We start from the raw sequence: 19,241 nt of genomic DNA on the forward strand, positions 1-19,241 counted from the left end.
GCTCATTGACACACCTCTGCACGGTGCCGACGCCGCTGCCCTAGTGCCCTCTACCTTGATCAAATCCACAGTGAGGTTTAGTTTGGTTGGAAATTCTATAGTTTCAAGGATTTTGATTAATTGTTGATTTGGTTTGTTCGTTTTGTTCCAGCAGCAATCAATTTGTGCTGGTAGCCACAGTTCTGGTGTGGATAAACAAGCACGGCTACGAGTTGGGTAAGGAAAATTAGGTATTTCCGATTTATGATGTCCTCATCTTAATTGGACAGTGGGAAAGAATTTTTAATAGGATGTGTTGTGGTTTTCTTGATCCAGCAATTTATGTTGTTGCTAGCGGCGACAAGTCAATCTCCAGTTGTGCGGTTGACAGAAGCTTTAGAGTTGTGAGGTAAGGTGTAGAGAAAGTAATTTCTTTTGCTACAGCATACACCTAATTGGAGCTATGAAAAAGATAAGGGATGAATAATACATAAACTTAGTTAAGTTTAAGTTGGTTATATATATATGGTATAGGTTTGGAATTTGTCTACTGGTATGATTAGCGTTATACCCTAATTTTTGGGTTAGAGGTTTTGTTTAGCTATTTATAAGAATTGTAGCGAAATAAAACATGTCTATATGTTCGATACAGGACTTTGACGCGAGACGTGTATCTCGACCACCAGATTTGGACTTTTCGATTGGAGGCGGTACTTTGACTTATGTATTTTGATATGCATAACAATGTGTTTAACATATAGCATGATTGTGTTTTCCATTTGTTTCGGTTGGTCACTACATGATCTATTACATGTTTGCTTGTTTACTCGTTATGCACTGCATGTTATTATTTACCTGACATACCTGCTTTATAGGTAGTGACACAACCATATGATACATTATGTTCAGGACCTAGGGTTTATTTGATACCCTATCTGTTAGTGTACCTTCCATCTGATACATTGACTTGTGGTACACCTTTTATTTATGTATGGATCTTGCTATGCTATTCATGATATTGCCATGTTTAGTGTCATGCATCATCTTGCATGATTGCATGCTGTGCGATTGTCTGCTCCATTATTGTTGAGCGCATCGCCAGTTACATGTATCTGTACACACCACCACTCATGGGTTAGTGGTATATCAGATAGGTGTGTGGAAGTTCTGCTGTTTGGCTCCGTTAGTCTGGTCACTCAGCGTGGTAGCCGGCAGACAGTTCCGCTCTGTTTGGCTCCGTTGGTTTAGTGTAGCAGCGTGGTAGCCGGCAGGTAGTTGGACTTTGTTTGGCTCCGTTGGTCCACTCATGGGTAGTGTGATGCAGTATGGTAGCCGGCAGAGATTCCTCCCTGTCATAGTGTACCGGGAGATGAGAGCATTGCGCTCCCCCATTTATGATTTGGGGTAGGAGTATGTGTGTACTCCGACAGCATCCCGTCCGCTCGGTCACTCATCAGGGGCAGTGATGTCAGAGTGCACGGTTGTCACAGCCCTACCCACTCGGACTCACCATTGTGTGTGAGATGGCGTCGGGGTGACCATGTCATTGGCATCATATGCATGATGCATTTATTGCTTGTGTTTGCTGCATTTACTTGCTGCATTTATATGGATGCATATGATTGACATGCATACAGGATTATGACACCCTCGGTTTGACGACCCTGTTACCCTTATACCTTGGTCCGGGTTAGTATAGCTTTTCTCCTGCATTCCTTAGTTGCATTTACCTTTCTTGTATCAGGAGACTGTACGCATGATTAGTGTTAGTTGTTATATTCTTTATTATGCATATCAGTTGTTACCCGCTGAGCGTTGGACTCACCCCCGCCTCCGTTGTTATTTTCAGGTTGATGTTGTCAGGAGGCAGTTCCAGTTGCTAATCCCCACTGCACGTAGTGCTAGTCCTCTGCAGACCACGAGTTGTTATTTTAGTTTTCTCTATCGGACTATGTCTTAGTCTTGTATTGGTTTTACTTATGGATCTTGTATGGATTCTTATCGTTGATGGACTTTGGTATGGTTTGGATATGTTTTACTCTATGCCTGCCTGGACGGCAAAAGAGGTGAGTTTGTCGGATTTGAGCTTTACGAGTGTAGTTGAGTAGGGTTGTTTTCGAGTCATCGTATTACTATTCTATTTGTTTACTACTTAACTGCGTGATTGTGTCAGCCAGAGGCTGAAATTGATATTAACTGCGTGGTGATTGTTTTATTATTGTTATTATTCCAGCCGCATGTGGCTGAGGTATATGATGCTGTAGAAAAGTTTCAAATTGTCCGCCGTACAGGGGAGATGCTGCCGAAATTTCTTCGGACAGAGACTCCTCCGGGGTGTGACAAAGATACCCTTCCCCGCGCGAACTACCTCCTTACGGGAGACCTTCCCTTTGGATTCTCCTCTTGAAAAGCCTTACAACTTGAAGCCCTAGGGTTCTTGGCCAAACTTGCAAGGATGGGAGAGAAAGAATTCGGCTAGAGAGGAACAGAGGGAGATGAAATATAGGTTTTGATCTCATCCATCCCATTTTATACTAAGTGGAAGTTGAATCATCTCTTTACCAAAAAAAAAATCTGCTTATAATTAATTATTTCCTATTACCAATGTGATTCTTTACCACCACCTTAATGACAACTTCAACTAATCTTAAATAAAAGGTCTTGGGATCAATTTTAACCCAAGGCTATTTATAATCTAGTTTATTTCTTTTATTGCATCCTATTTATTTTTGCTCTTTTGACATAGAGAAAATTTATGGCCTTACAGAAGGGGACGCGGAAGAAGAAAGGGTCGGGGCAGAGCCGAGAGGAAGGAGACGAGGAAGATTTAGGGCTCGGGTCAATGCTGCTTGGCACGAGGAAATGCACGGATCAGAGGGGAAGGAGGCATCGGCGCTGCTCGGCTAGAAGAGAGGAAGAGGTGGGGAAGCAGAAGCTTGGCCAGCTTTGATCGGAGAGGAAGGGGAAGAAGAGGAGATCAGGAAATCGAAGGGGAGAAGAGAAGAGGCGTGAGGCTTCCCTTGGCCACAGTTTTGTAAGCGAGGGGAGGAGAAACCGTCGCGTGTGGTGCCGGTTAGGAAAAGGAAGAGACGACATGAGAGGAGAAGAAAAAAGAAAAGGAAAAACAAAAGAAAAAGCAAACTTTTCCTCACTTAAATGGGGTAGCTTAAACAGGCTTGCTGGTGTCGGCCTTTTTGCATGTCACAAGGCGCTCCAAATTAATAAAGATTGGAACCCATTTAAGCTAAAGAAAATGCGTGTAGTAAGGAGTCCCAAGTCGTATTTTTCCAAGGATAACTAGTATGTGTGTGCATTCTAGAATTGGTTCCAATCAAAAATCTAATTTAACTTGAATACAACTAAACCCCAAAAGTACACTAGAACAATTTAAAATGACTTAAAGAAATGTGTTTCTTATCCAAACATTTTCCACTTCATCTCAAAACATTAGGATCAATTTAGTATCATTAAATCGAATTCTTCCATTAACAATTTATCCAATCACTTCACATGATCTTCAACATACAATTTAGGTAACAATCAACAAGCTAAAGTTAGCATTCAACATTTGAATTCCTTCTCAGTCATAACTATTCCGGTGCATAGAGCAAAGATAACAAGTAATAAGTATACTCAAGATTTCAACCAAACTTGTAAAACCGAAGTATCATCCAATCCTCATTCACACTAAATTCAATCATTAAGCTCAAATTCTCAATCACAGATGCATTGAACAGATGACCACAACCAAAAATCTTGAGTTAAGCATTCACAAGTTTATCCTCATCTCATCAACCATAGATTCAATTTTGAACACAATGTTAGCTAACTAAATAACCAAAATTAAATAACTAATGTAAATCAGAACTCTAATTCGAAACCAAAACTAATTGCAAACTAATTTTGAAACTGAACATGGGTTTAAAATTACAGAAATCTAAAGGAATTGGATTGCAAGTAAGAAAACAGTAATAGAATTGTAATTGAGATTCAAACAAAATGAAATGGAAAGGAACAAAATCAGATCTGATGATCTGAGCAAATTCATGGACAATTCAAAGACAAAGTTAAGGAAACTAAAACCCTAAACATTCCTTAATCCAGATCCAAGTTCAAACTCCTCCAATCTACTGTAAAACCAACAGAAATGCTCTCGGAACCCCTATAAGCATTCAACAACAATCCCAAAGCCTACAGCTATTACCAGGGAACGATCCTAGCTCCAGGAAACCTCCCTTCAGCTCACATTCCTCTGATAACTTCACCAGCCGAAGAATAGAGCATGAATCTGTGAATTTGCAAACCGGATCGAATTGGCCATATCGTCCAAGTATTGCTATGAAATGGAGATTGGAAAGAAATCAGTAGCTTCCAGGAGACCTCCCTTAAGCATCTGATGGATGCGAATACGCCGATCTGGAAACCTCCTCAACCGGGTATGCGGCGGTGGAACAGACTCAAAATCGCCATATGGAGACCTCCTTCAAGCTCTCTGATCACCGGAAGATGAACGCCGGCAGCTGGATGATTGTTGTCGTTGAAGAAGAAGAAGCACCGGATCTGGAAATCGGAATGGGAGCAATGGCGCCGCAAGGAAGAAGAAGGAGGAACACTGTAGCAAAATCGCGAACACGCCGAGCCCGAGCACTGTAGCTTCTCACGCGGCCTTTTAAATCTCCTCAGATTCGATCCAACGGCTGAGATACTTCGGAGCTCGATCAACGGTGGAAAACATCCCAGATCTGGATCAAAACTTCTGGATCTTCATCTACGGTCCAGATCTATTCCTCATTAGGGTGGATGAGCCGGATCTTCAATGGATGGCCCAGATCTCTCTGATCTTCAAGGAACGGTCCATAATGCTCCAAGGTTTGATCGCCTCGTTTAGCCCTTGATTTGAGCCCAGATGTGGTCTGATTTGATCGGGTCCATGACCCTTTTAATGCCTACAAAATAAGAATCAAATATTAACATCAAATACCATAATTATAAGCCAATTTGTAATTAAGTCCAAATTCAAATGCAATTTATGAAATGCAATCTAAATGTGAGATTATGCTGTGAATAATCCAATAAAAACATGCATTATGAATTAAAATAATGTAGCAAAATCATGATTATCAAATCCCCCACACTTAGCCTTGGACGTCCCGTACAAGTCAATAAAACCTAAAATAATCTCCATACAAATTCCCTACCAATACCTAGAAGATGGTAAAAAGAATTTAACTACGATCATTTTAAAGATCACAAACAATCATGAATACAATCCAAACAATAATCAGTAGGTATGGTAGTTTCAATCCAATTGAAAAATTAAGCAAGATGCAATCTCACAAGGGATTTACCTATTCTAGCTCTCACACTCAAAATATGTATTAGTGGAGCTCACTCAATGCAACTCACAACATTTCACTACCATAAGCTTGCTTAGTGTCTAATTCTCCACCACTATAAACATAGCATACATGAATCAAAAGAAATTTATCATGAATAATTGAAATGGAAGCAAGAAGAACAATTGAAGTGAATGAAAATGGCAAAAGAAAAGTATTAATGAAGAAAATGAGAAGGTAAGAGTATTGGAGGAATATACTTGATAAGTTGACCATTTTGATGTGAAAAGAGATGAATACCATTTGTTTTTATCAATTCAAAATATCAAGCTAACCTCCCCTTCAATTTGATGGCAAACATAGAATCTTGATACTCTCTCTTCCACTTGATACTCTCTTGATGTGCCAATTTTTTTTCTCTCACTGTTTTTTGCACTTCAATTCCACTTCAATTCCAGCATTTGAACTCAAATCATCTCAAATCAACTATAATGAATAAGGAATCCCTCCCCCACACTTAAAGCATTGGCCGTCTCGGACAATGAAATACATCACACATTCAAAAACTTGATACTCTTTTACCACTGTAGTATACTTATCTTCATTCTGCAGCTTTCTCTATTTCTCAGAATTCTCAAAATTTTAGCTGAAAAGTTCAGAAATTCTTCAGCAATAAAGTGGATAAAGTGAAACTAATGGAATTGCATACAATTCTGGCACAAATAGTGTCAACAATTCTCTAATGTCAATCAATACCAACTTACTGATTAAGGAACTTAAGTGTAGCTAGCCAATTCCAGAAATCACAAGCTTCTGCATTCAAATCTGATTTCAACAGGATGTTTCCCAGGTTTAGTATTCGAATTTTAATTTCTTGTAGCCTCAAAATTTTGCACATGAGAGACTTGAAAAAGATAGAGCATCAAATAACAATCAAAGACCGATAGTTTAACAAATCAAAGTCAGAATTCACTGCTGAATTCTGAAATTTATAACTCAGTTTTCAGTTTCAGAATTAAAGCAATATGAGTTCCAAAAATCACAACCTTTTCTTCTCTTGCTTTTACAATTAACACTCAATTCCACTCGGGCATAGATGTGCAATTCTATTGTATTGGTAGGAAACCAAATTGATCATCATTGAACACCTTCAGCAGTCTTGTTTACAGAATTCAGCTTCAATCAGCACAGCATCAACAACTTCAACTGATTCTGTTTCCTAATTTCAATTTATAAACCCTTACCAATATACAGACTTTCCAGTTGCTTCTTGTATCAAAATTTCGGAACACTTGCTCCTAATTGTTGATTTCTGTAAACAGATTCTGTTAGAGTTCAGATTCTGTAACTAGTGTTCAGAAATCAGAGATCAACCCTGTTTTGTGCCAACCTTTGAATTCAATTCTGATCTGGTGCAAGGAATGGAGTGAATTCCATGATATTGAAATTGAAATTCAAATGCATATAGTAACTGGACAATTATTGCACAAGTAAGGTACAATTGGAGGTTGGAACCAGAACTCAGCTTGCAGATTCAATTATGAACATCTCTAGCAGGACAGTATTGAAGAGTTCTGAAATTGGGTATCTAACTCCACACAAACCAAATCAATTGCTGAACTGATTGTGATACTAATCTACTTCAAGTTTCCATGAAGCCTACTTTTATTGATCTCGAGATCTATGAGGAAAAGAAGTTACTTTTAAAATGCCAATCCTGGACAAATAATTCTGATTTGCAAAATTTGCAGAATTAAACAGAACAAGGAATACCAGAATTGTGTTTAACAGAAATCAACTTCAAGTTCCAGAAATATGGCTCGGTAGCTAATTCACAAGTTCAATGTATCAACTTACATATGTGCAATAACACAAAAATATAACTCGAATTTAACTTCAACCTGTTGCAATTACAAACTGCAAAACCCAAACTGCAGATTTGGTTTCCAGTTTCAATTCCTAACTCTGTGTATCTGTTTTCATCCAATTCTCAGTCTTAAATCTTGTAAACTCTATTGAAACAAGATCAGCATATATCAACACTTAAACAACAGTTGAGTTTCAAATTATGTCACGCCCCAGAGGAGTCTCTGTCCGAAGAAATTTCGGCAGCATCTCCCCTGTACGGCGGACAATATGAAACTTTCTACATATCACATATACATCAGCCACAGGCGGCTGGAATGATAACAAAAAAATAAAGACAAACACCACGCAGTTAATAAAGATATCCAGCCTCTGGCTGTCACAACCACGCAGTTAATAATAGTAAACAACAACAATAGGACTCTGACTCGAAATCCACCCTACTCCACTACACTCGTAAAGCTCAAATCCAACGAACTCACCTCTTCTGCCGTCCAGGCAGGCATATAGTAGAATAAAAACCAAACCATCCAAAAGTCCATCAAACTGTAACAATCCGTACAATATCCATAGATAAAATCCAAAACAAAACTAAAACATAGTCTGATGGAAGAAAAACCAAAATAAAGCAAATAACAACCTAGTAGAGAACTAGCTCTACGTGCAGATGGGGGGCCAACGACTGGAACTCAACCTGAAAATATATCAACAATGGAGGCGGGGTGAGTCCAACACTCAGCAGGTACAACTGATATGCATAATAAAACAAATAACAGACAACACTAATCATGCGTACAGTCTCCTGAATATGAGGAGGATAAATGCAACTGAAATGAAATCAAGATAACTGTACTCACCGGATCAAAGTATAAAGGTAACAGTCGTCAGACTGAGTCATAATCCTGTATGCATGTCAATCAATGCATCCAAACAAATGCATATAAGTGCAGCAATCACAAGCAAATAAAATGCAATAAATGCATATAGTCACCATACACTGAAATCAATGCTCCCGAGCAATGACAGAGTAAACGGGATGTTGTCTACTCCTGTCCCGTGACCCCAAATCATAAATGGGGAGCTCAATGCTCTCATCTCCCTAAGATAATCCAAGAGGATACCGGCTACCACGCTGAGTCCTCGACCAACGGAGCCAAACAAAGTCCACCATCTGCCGGCTACGCTGCTACCCTAAATGCCAACGGAGCCAAACAGAGCGGGACTGACTGCCGCTGAGTCACCGACCAACGGAGCTAAACAGAGTCCACCGCCAGCCAGATATACAAATCCATGGGTGATGTGTGCAGTAACTGGCGATGAGCTCAACCAAAGTAGAGCCGACAATCGCACAACATGCAATCATGATGCATGATACTGAACATGGCAATCTCATGAATAACATGGCATGACCCATATAAATAGATACAAAGTGTGTACCACAAGAAGACGTATCAAATAGAAGGTACACAAATCGAAGAGGGTATCAAATAAACCCTAGATCCAGAATATAACAGAGCATGTGGTTAGGTCACTACCTAAGGCATATGTGATCAGGTAGACAATATGCAGTGCAGAATAAATAAACAAACAACATGTACTAATCATGTAGTGACCAACCGAAATAAACAGGTAACACAATTACTGTTATATGTTAAACATATTATCATGCATATCAAAAGACATAAGTCAAAGTACCCGCCTCCAATCGAAATGGTCCAACTCGGACGTCGAGATGCTCGTCTCGAATCAAAGTCCTGTGTTAAATCGCACAGTTTAGCTAATTTAATTATAAACAAATAGCTAAACAAATTTCTAACCCACTAACCAGTTAGGGTTAGTTTCGTTAACCCCAATTACACCATTACATAACTTCCAAACCTAATTATTAATTATTGCTAACTCAACTAGCAATAATCTACCACAAATATCAAAACCCTAATCCTTACCTTAATTCAACAGGCAGGAAAGGTGCTGTCGATTGCTACAAAAAGTGGCTGCCGGAATAGGGCAACTCTAATATCGCCGATCTGTTGTACCAAGGATCTGTAAAACCAAAAGGTACCGATCTAATGTTATGATCAACAGTAGCTATAGAACAAGAACAGAACACTAGATCACGACCTAAACCCTCACCTTTCTGTCACAATACCGTATCACCACTGCTCTGAGGAGGAAGAAATGCTCACAGCTAGGGCACAGAGGATTTCCGGCCGGCAGCACTGCTGTGAGAAGGTCTCGGCTCCGGTTAGAGTGGCAGCAGAGAAGTAGAAGGGTACAGAGCGATCGGCGGTGGCTCTAGTCGTCGGCGGCAGAAGCTAAGGCACATAAGAACCCAAACAGTGGTACTCGAGTGCCGGCGATCGGGGGTGGCCGGCGCTACTCAAGTGGCTGTCGTCGGCTAGAGGAAAAAGGTAGCAGGAACTCAGCCGGCGGCAGATTAGGGCAAGGAGATAGTCCGGTTCGATTGTGCTCGTGCGGCGTCGCCGGAGGGAGAAGAAGAAGAAGTGGAAGGGAGGATGAAGTAGGAGGAGAGGAGGAAAACCGCCGGCCCGGCGGTTAGGGCTCGGACGAGATCGGCGGCGTCGGGGAGAAAAGAGGGTGCGCGGGCACGGCTCGGCAAAGAAGAAAAAAACAGCGAAAATAAAGAAAATAATAAGAAAAAGAAAAGGAAAAGGAAAAGAAAAATAAATCTTTTCCTCATTAAAACAGGGTAACCCAAACAGGCTTTTCCGGACCCCATTTCTATCCCCATCAACTTGTCCGTACGAGCTCCGAAAAATTCCCGAAAAATGTCCAAAAATTTCGGAAAAATCCCTTATCATTTTCGGTATTTTACATTCTCCCCCACTAATAAAAATTTGGTCCCCAAATTTCGTTATCTACCATCAGCAAGTACTAACAACAGATATATAGTATAAATGCTGAACGGTAAATAAATCACATACCTCATGTGAAAAGGTGGGGATATCGAGCTCGGATCGTATCTTCGAGCTCCCAAGTAGCCTCCTCGTCTGAATGATGCTGCCATCCGACTTTAACCAGCCGGATAGTCTTGTTCCGCAACTGACGCTCCTTCCGGTCGAGAATCTGTACCGGAACCTCCTCATAAGAAATGTCCGGCTGAACTGGAACTGGAATATCAGCCAACACATGTGTCGGTCAGGAATGTATCTCCGCAACATAGATACGTGGAATACATCGTGCACGCTTGACAGAGACGGTGGCAGTGCCAGTCGGTAAGCTACTGCTCCGATCCTCTCCAAGATCTCAAAAGGACCAATATACCGCTGAGCTAGCTTACATCTGAGGCCAAATCTCTTCACCCCTTTCCTAGGTGAAACTCGCAAAAATACATGGTCGCCAACAAAGAACTCTAAGAGTCTCCGACTCCGGTCAGCATAACTCTACTGGCAGTCTTATGCCTCTAACATCCTCCGTCTGATAATACGGATCAACTCCGCCTCATGCTGAGCTCTATGAGGTCCCAACAACTGGGCCTCACGGATTCTCGTCCTGATCGACGACTGAGCATCTATGACAATAAGAATACCCTGCTCAGTCTATCCCTGCTCCTCAAGGTCTAACTCGAATAAACCCTGAATCAAATCTGTGACCACAACTCGGTGGCAAGCTAAAGTCCCTCTGGACTTCTGGCTAAGTGTATCGACAACCACATTAGCTTTTCCCAGGTGATAGCTAATGGTACAACCATAATCCTTCAGGAACTCCATCTATCTCCTCGGTCGAAGATTAAGTTCCTTCTGAGTGAAACAGATATTTGAGACTCCGATGGTCAGTGAGAATCTCAATGTAATATCATACAGGTACTGCCGCCAAATCTTCAGGGTAAAAATAATAACAGCCAACTCCAGATCAAGAACTGAGTGTTTTCTTCTCAGGCTCCCTCAACTATCGAGAAGCATATAAGAATACTCAACCGTGCTGCATCAGAACAGCACTCATACCCTGTAGAAACGCGTCGGTGTAGAGGACAAATCCGTCCTCTCCAGAAAGTAAAAACCAAAAATCGAAGCCGACACTAGTCTCCGCTTCAGCTCCTAGAAGCTGATCTTGAAATCCTCAGTCTAAATAAACTTCCCGCCTTTCATGGTCAGGCGTGTAAGTGACATAGCAATCCGTGAGAAACCCTCAACGTATCTCCGGAAATATCGGCCAAACAAAGGAGGTTGCAAGCCTCTTCTATTGACTCCGTCTACTCCCGACGGTAACAATCTCGATCTCATGTGGAACCACGGTATACCTCTATTGGTGACCGTGTGGCTCAAACATCTCACATAAGACAATCCAAACCAGCACTACTGATAATCACATATAGATGTTCTCGTCGAATCAACTCTAGATCTATGCAAAGGTAGTGCACGTGACTCACCTCGGATCCGTAATAGATCACAACATCGTCCACAAAGATAATGGAAACCTATCCAAACATCCTCGACATACCAGGATCATCGAGTCCCTGAAAACATCTAAGGCACTGTAAGCCTATATGGCAAAAATCCAATACACATAATGTCTGTATCACAGACATTCCTATTCATAAGATCTCCAATAATAAATCGAAAAATCTGATCATCAATAACATAAATCACCAAAGAATAGATCCTCCAGGGTGAGAGCAACGCTCCATCACAGGAAATACTACATATGTGGGAGCAACGCTCTACCACAAGAAATCCTCAATATGTGGGAGCAACTCTCCACCACAAATAATCTGAAATATGTATCTGCAATAAATATAGGAGCAATGCTCCGCTACCAGCAATCCGTGATATGTGGGAGCAACGCTCCACCACAAAACAATACCTAAGTACCCCAAGGCACCTAACTATCCAGCTAGAGACTGTACAAGATCTCTCTACCACAATTCGCTGTGGTTATCCTAGGATATAACAACCTAGTAACTAATCAAATTCATCATCAACTCTATCAGCATCCTAGTGAGTCATCCACTGATAGAAAAATTAGTTGATGGGTTAATTCAACAAATGACATAATGCAGTCACTCCACATTCTGCATTCAGTATAAGTAGAATCATCATACTGCTACCAATGTATACACCTAGCACTCATGCTCACACAACATATGTATGATCAACAAAATCCTCCAATTATTATACACCAATCATATTCACAACTCAGGTATATTCAGTATGATACCTCCAACAATACATACCGAACACGTGTGCAAAATCAATGTAGGTAAAATCAACAATACACCTCAAACAACACTCACATAACATATAGTATAACCAACATATACTTCCAATAAAACCTACTAAACCCAGGTGCACTCATAAAATCAAACATAATCAAAAGATACCTCAGATACCACACCAAACACATATGTACATATCACAACTCAGATTAAATCGACAAAATGCCTCCAACAAAACACCACCGATGTACATATACTACATCTCGGATTTAATCAACAAGATATCTTCAATAATACCTCCAGATACATACACCCAACTACATATCTATGATTCACAAGGAACCTTCAAACCATATCAGAACATGGATACATATACTACTTACAAATGGACAGTCCACCCAGGACTCTTACAACACATAACAATCATCATATACGTGCAATATAGACATGCAAAATCAGCATACCAGCTCAATCAAAGAGACCAACCTTATGCTACCAACACTCATGGGTTACGGGTATATCTAAACAAAATTCATGCATATGTATCAAGCATGAATACATCAATCAAAAGCAACTCAAAATGGAGCAGCCTAATCATCCAGTAACAACCCTGCTCTAAGTTCAAAGGAACTAGTATCGGACAAGAAAAATATACACAGCCGTGGTATAACATTGCAAGTCAATGTCATACCCTACCAAGACTATATCAAATGGGAAGAATTTTATCATCACAAATCCAAATGTACTCTCCCAGTATACACTAGTAACGAGTGTATCCCATAAGTGTTAAGCAATTAACTCTACACTTCCTTACATCAGCGGGGTCATATATCCCAATGCACCCTCTAAGTTATCCCACCAGATATATACAGTCTATGGTCAAAGTTTTCATGGAATAGGATACATCGATCCTCTATAACCTATCCAAGCCGACAATGATATACGGCTGAATCCGTCCTTTCCACGTCAGCACAAAGCATGTACTCAAATGTGCTCTAGATACATAACTAAGCACAAACAACCTAAAGGTTCAAACCTCTAAGAATAGAGTATGACAATCCTCTATTGATCAACCAACAAAACTAAATCATTCATCTACTAACTAATCAAGAATACCTTAATCCTCCACAAGCAACTAAGGTATATCAAACTACGATCAAATGGTATACTACATTATCAAATAACTAAATCAGTTCATGGGTCAATTCAACACTAATACATCATCTCAAACTAGAGAATGTCAATCCACATAATATCATATGAATAAATGTGTACGACCCAAAAGAAAAAGCTAGAATTCAATATCATCAAGACACCCTCATTTTTTTTTTTTTTTTTATCCTCAAAAATATCAGCCCACTAATATCAGATGAATAAGTCTCTACTCTCCATGAGGGTAAGTTAGCATTCAAAACATCAAATCATTATTTATCCACATAGTTCAATATCAGATGAAACAAATATCAATTTTATCATCCTGTTAACTAACCACAATTAACCAGATTTATTAAAATCAAAAATCTCATAGGCACATAAACTCTCTAGCTTCCAATTTATAATCTGATCACCAACTATAAACATCAACCTGTGAACACTATACATGATACTCACTATATCACCATCAATGACAACCCAAATAAAAGATCATCAAAATAGTTATCCACTAAAAGATCATCAACAACCACATAACATTTACTCTCTTAAATCATTAGAAATCAACACATCAAAATATCTTATCTCACAATATCCCTCAACCTCAAACCATTCTCAACAATGATCAAACATGGTAACTCCCCTAATGAACAATTTTTCATCATATCGGGTATCCTAATATCCAAAAGATATGAGTATAAAACCTCCACTGGCTAAAACAACATAAATATGTAGGTATCATCCACTACCCAGCTAACAATAGCAGAGGCTGGTATGTGCCTCCATCTCCTACTAATAGTAACAGAAGCTAAAATCTACTGATGGTATGATGTGAAAAATTACCAGAGACTATAATCCTTGATCTCTATTAAGGTCAACCATGCTTAATGGCTAACTCATCACAAAAAATATGTGCTACAGCAACCAGACAGGTACTAAATAAAGAATGCTAATACCTGTCATAAACTATAAAATTAAACATCATACCTATATGCCGTCCGTCGATGTCCAGTCCCCAAATTGACCTCAAAATTTCCGATCGAGAACAACAACGGAAATCCATATAAATCCGAAACGGAAATCCAAACCCAATCGTAATGGAAAAATTCATGTCACTCAAACAACTACCCAGTTTGACTCGCAAACTTGGGCTAAATCCAAAAATCCAGAATACCCAAAAACAGGTATCCGATAAATCACCAGAACACCGAAAGCAGGTATCATAACCCGCTCTGATACTAAATAAATTGGTATCAGATAAATCTCAAAAATCCAACACACGAAAATCCAACAAGTATCGCCAAACTTTGGCGCTCTGATACCATATCAATTGGTATCAGGTTATACCAACTATGCAAAATACGAAAACAAAGATCGTAAAAATCCAAAACACACAGCAAGTATAGTATACCTGCTCTGATACCACGAAATTGTCACGCCCCAGAGGAGTCTCCGTATCTCCCCTGTACGTCGGACAATATGAAACTTTCTACATATCACATATACATCAGCCAAAGCGGCTGGAATGATAACAAAAAATAAAGACAAACACCACGCAGTTAATAAAGATATCATTTTCACAACCACGCAGCTTAATAATAGTAAACAACAACAATAGGACTCGACTCAAATCCACCCTACTCCACTACACTCGTAAAGCTCAAATCCAACGAACTCACCTCTTCGGCCGTCCAGGCAGTAGAATAAAACCAAACCATCCAAAAGTCCATCAAACGGTAACAATCCGTACAATATCCATAGATAAAATCCAAAACAAAACTAAAACATAGTCTGATGGAAGAAAAACCAAAATAAAGCAAATAACAACCTAGTAGAGAACTAGCTCTACGTGCAGATGGGGGCCAGCGACTGGAACTGCTCCGGACAGCCTCAACCTGAAAATATATCAACAATGGAGGCGGGGTGAGTCAACAGGTACAACTGATATGCATAATAAAACAAATAACAGACAACACTAATCATGCGTACAGTCTCCTGAATATGAGGAGGATAAATGCAACAGAAATGAAATCAGAAGATAACTGTACTGACCGGATCAAAGTATAAAGGTAACAGGTCGTCAGACCGAGTGAGTCATAATCCTGTATGCATGTCAATCAATGCATCCAAACAAATGCAGCATATAAGTGCAGCAATCACAAGCAAATAAAAATGCAATAAATGCATATGTCAACCCCATACTCTGAAATCAATGCTCCTGAGCAATGACAGAGTAAACGGGATGCTGTCGGAGTACTCCTGTCCTGTGACCCCAAATCATAAATGGGGGAGCTCAATGCTCTCATCTCCCGGTACACGATGACGGGGAGGATATCTCTGCCGGCTACCACGCTGAGTCTCCTGACCAACGGAGCCAAACAAAGTCCACCATCTGCCGGCTACCACGCTGCTACCCTAAATGCCAACGGAGCCAAACAGAGCGGAACTGACTGCCGGCTACCACGCTGAGTCACCTGACCAACGGAGCCAAACAGCAGAACCGCCACACACCAGCCAGATATACAAATCCATGGGTGATGTGTGCAGTACATGTAACTGGCGATGAGCTCAACCAAAGTAGAGCCGACAATCGCACAGCATGCAATCATGATGCATGATACTGAACATGGCAATCTCATGAATAACATGGCATGACCCATATAAATAGATACAAAGTGTGTACCACAAGAAGACGTATCAAATAGAAGGTACACAAATCGAAGAGGGTATCAAATAAACCCTAGATCCAGAATATAACAGAGCATGTGGTTAGGTCACTACCTAAGGCATATGTGATCAGGTAGACAATATGCAGTGCAGAATAAATAAACAAACAACATGTACTAATCATGTAGTGACCAACCGAAATAAACAGGTAACACAATTACTGTTATATGTTAAACATATTATCATGCATATCAAAAGACATAAGTCAAAGTACCCGCCTCCAATCGAAATGGTCCAACTCGGACGTCGAGATGCTCGTCTCGAATCAAAGTCCTGTGTTAAATCGCACAGTTTAGCTAATTTAATTATAAACAAATAGCTAAACAAATTTCTAACCCACTAACCAGTTAGGGTTAGTTTCGTTAACCCCAATTACACCATTACATAACTTCCAAACCTAATTATTAATTATTGCTAACTCAACTAGCAATAATCTACCACAAATATCAAAACCCTAATCCTTACCTTAATTCAACAGGCATGAAAGGTGCTGTCGATTGCTACAAAAAGTGGCTGCCGGAATAGGGCAACTCTAATATCGCCGATCTGTTGTACCAAGGATCTGAAAAACCAAAAGGTACCGATCTAATGTTATGATCAACAGTAGCTATAGAACAAGAACAGAACACTAGATCACGACCTAAACCCTCACCTTTCTGTCACAATACCGTATCACCACTGCTCTGAGGAGGAAGAAATGCTCACAGCTAGGGCACAGAGGATTTCCGGCCGGCAGCACTGCTGTGAGAAGGTCTCGGCTCCGGTTAGAGTGGCAGCAGAGAAGTAGAAGGGTACAGAGCGATCGGCGGTGGCTCTAGTCGTCGGCGGCAGAAGCTAGGGCACATAAGAACCCAAACAGTGGTACTCGAGTGCCGGCAATCGGGGGTGGCCGGCGCTACTCAAGTGGCTGTCGTCGGCTAGAGGAAAAAGGTAGCAGGAACTCAGCCGGCGGCAGATTAGGGCAAGGAGATAGTCCGGTTCGATTGTGGAGGAGAGGAGGAAAACCGCCGGCCCGGCGGTTAGGGCTCGGACGAGATCGGCGGCGTCGGGGAGAAAAGAGGGTGCGCGGGCACGGCTCGTCAAAGAAGAAAAAAACGGCGAAAATAAAGAAAATAATAAGAAAAAGAAAAGGAAAAGGAAAAGAAAAATAAATCTTTTCCTCATTAAAACAGGGTAACCCAAACAGGCTTTTCCGGACCCCATTTCTATCCCCATCAACTCGTCCGTACGAGCTCCGAAAAATTCCCGAAAAATGTCCAAAAATTCCGGAAAAATCCCTTATCATTTTCGGTATTTTACAAATTATTACCATGAACAAATAGCTTTAAACTCCTTTCTACACAGCAAGGTATAGATTTCAGCATTTTCCTCATAACTTTGTATCAACTTTGCATTGTTTAGCCAACAAAAATCTCAATTCTTCTTCGTCTTGTACAATGCATACTTGATAGAATTCCCAGTTTCATAAACTCTAGTTCATCACCATTTATTTCCCAAATTGGCACAAAAATGTGCATTTCATTCTGCAAAATTTGCATTTCCAGATTACTGCTCTTTGTGCTTTCCTGTTCTTTCAGCATCATTCCCTTTTGATTTCATTTCTGAATTCTTGATACTCCCACAGCTCTCAATTTTTTACAGAATTTTCACAATTCCTGCATTCCATTTCTGATTTCTTTTGAAGTTCCACTCTTAATTCTCATTTTCAGATTTAGAGAAGCTTAACTTCCATTTTGAAATGGCTTGTAGATTGTATCCTTGATGTCAAATATTACAGCAACCTCTAATTTCCAGCAATGCAGTGAAACTATGCAGTTTCAGCAACTTCTGAAATCAGCACATCACTTTTGATACAATAACTTGAATTCTCTTTCAAGCTTAAGGTTCATGAATCACTCAACATCAATCTTCAATCCAGTATACTGATTACTAATTGAAGCTTCCAGTAAATCCAGAATCGTAGAAATAGAATCTCAAATAGTCTAAATCAGTTTCAACAAGCCTGAATTCTTGATTCTGGAATCTAGCAAAACCTATTAGATTCAACAAAGACTGAATTCTGGATTCGGAAAGCTTGAGGATAAATAAACAGCAAACAACAACGAGAACTCAAGCTGATACATCACTAAATATAATTTCCATAATTCAGAATTTCAGAATTCTGAATCAAGTGTTAGTTGTGACAAACAAATTCTTCATTTCTTACATTTCAGAGTCACACCTTCATCACAGAATCCCACAATTCAAGGGTTTACGGCTTCCAAAAGTTCATGGTCACAAACCTCAGTTGATACATGTTACCCTCCGCAAGTGTACGGAAATGTCGCAAGTAATATAAAAGATTATCGTATCCACAGAGACTGGAATAAGCACTAGAAATGTCTCAATGCGAATTAGCTAAACAACTATCCAATTGTTTCAAATGCAAAGTGAAGGTAAACAAATCTAATATTAAAGATCAACAAACAAGAGTTTAGTGTTTTGGGTTATGATAAAGGGAGATTCTAGGAGTTTCAGTTTCTTTGTAAGATTTCTTGAATGTAAATGGTTCACCAATTCTTATCCCTCAATTGCCAAACACTTGTAGAAAGTTGCCGGTTCTCTCTTGCAATAGATAACCGGCTAAGGACTGAGAAATGTATCTAAATATGATCAATTAGACGTGAACCTACGTTGTCCTTACACAGAAGCGCACCTATTACTATGCCTTCCTCGGATATCAACATAGAAGCCCACAACTTATTAATCTATCAAGATACAAGAAACTAATCACAAGATCCATCCTACTCTCTTGAATATTCCTATTTCCTCTTCAAGATTATCTCTCAAACGTCCTTACACGGGCTTGCACCTGTCACGTGGATCCCTCGGATGATCGAGTGAGAGTTTATCTTTACAAAGTCCACAAGATATCCAAACAATCAATCAAGAATGAGAATTAAGCACAAATCACCATTAATCATTCAAGATCTAATTGATACAAGCAAGACAATGTCATTGAAACA

General features: G+C 40.0%; 1 long non-coding RNA gene across 1 annotated transcript; it reads right to left on the reverse strand.

Annotated features, from left to right (window-relative positions):
• Positions 1 to 8,875: 8,875 nt before the first annotated feature.
• On the reverse strand, positions 8,876 to 9,797 carry LOC121999333. The gene is made up of 3 exons (XR_006116800.1): positions 9,315 to 9,797; positions 9,128 to 9,224; positions 8,876 to 8,935 (listed from the first exon to the last, which is right to left on the reverse strand). It is a non-coding gene; the product is annotated as an uncharacterized LOC121999333 (long non-coding RNA).
• Positions 9,798 to 19,241: the final 9,444 nt, after the last annotated feature.

Source organism: Zingiber officinale, chromosome 1A, assembly GCF_018446385.1.
Source record: "Zingiber officinale cultivar Zhangliang chromosome 1A, Zo_v1.1, whole genome shotgun sequence".
Taxonomy (NCBI): Eukaryota; Viridiplantae; Streptophyta; class Magnoliopsida; order Zingiberales; family Zingiberaceae; genus Zingiber; species Zingiber officinale.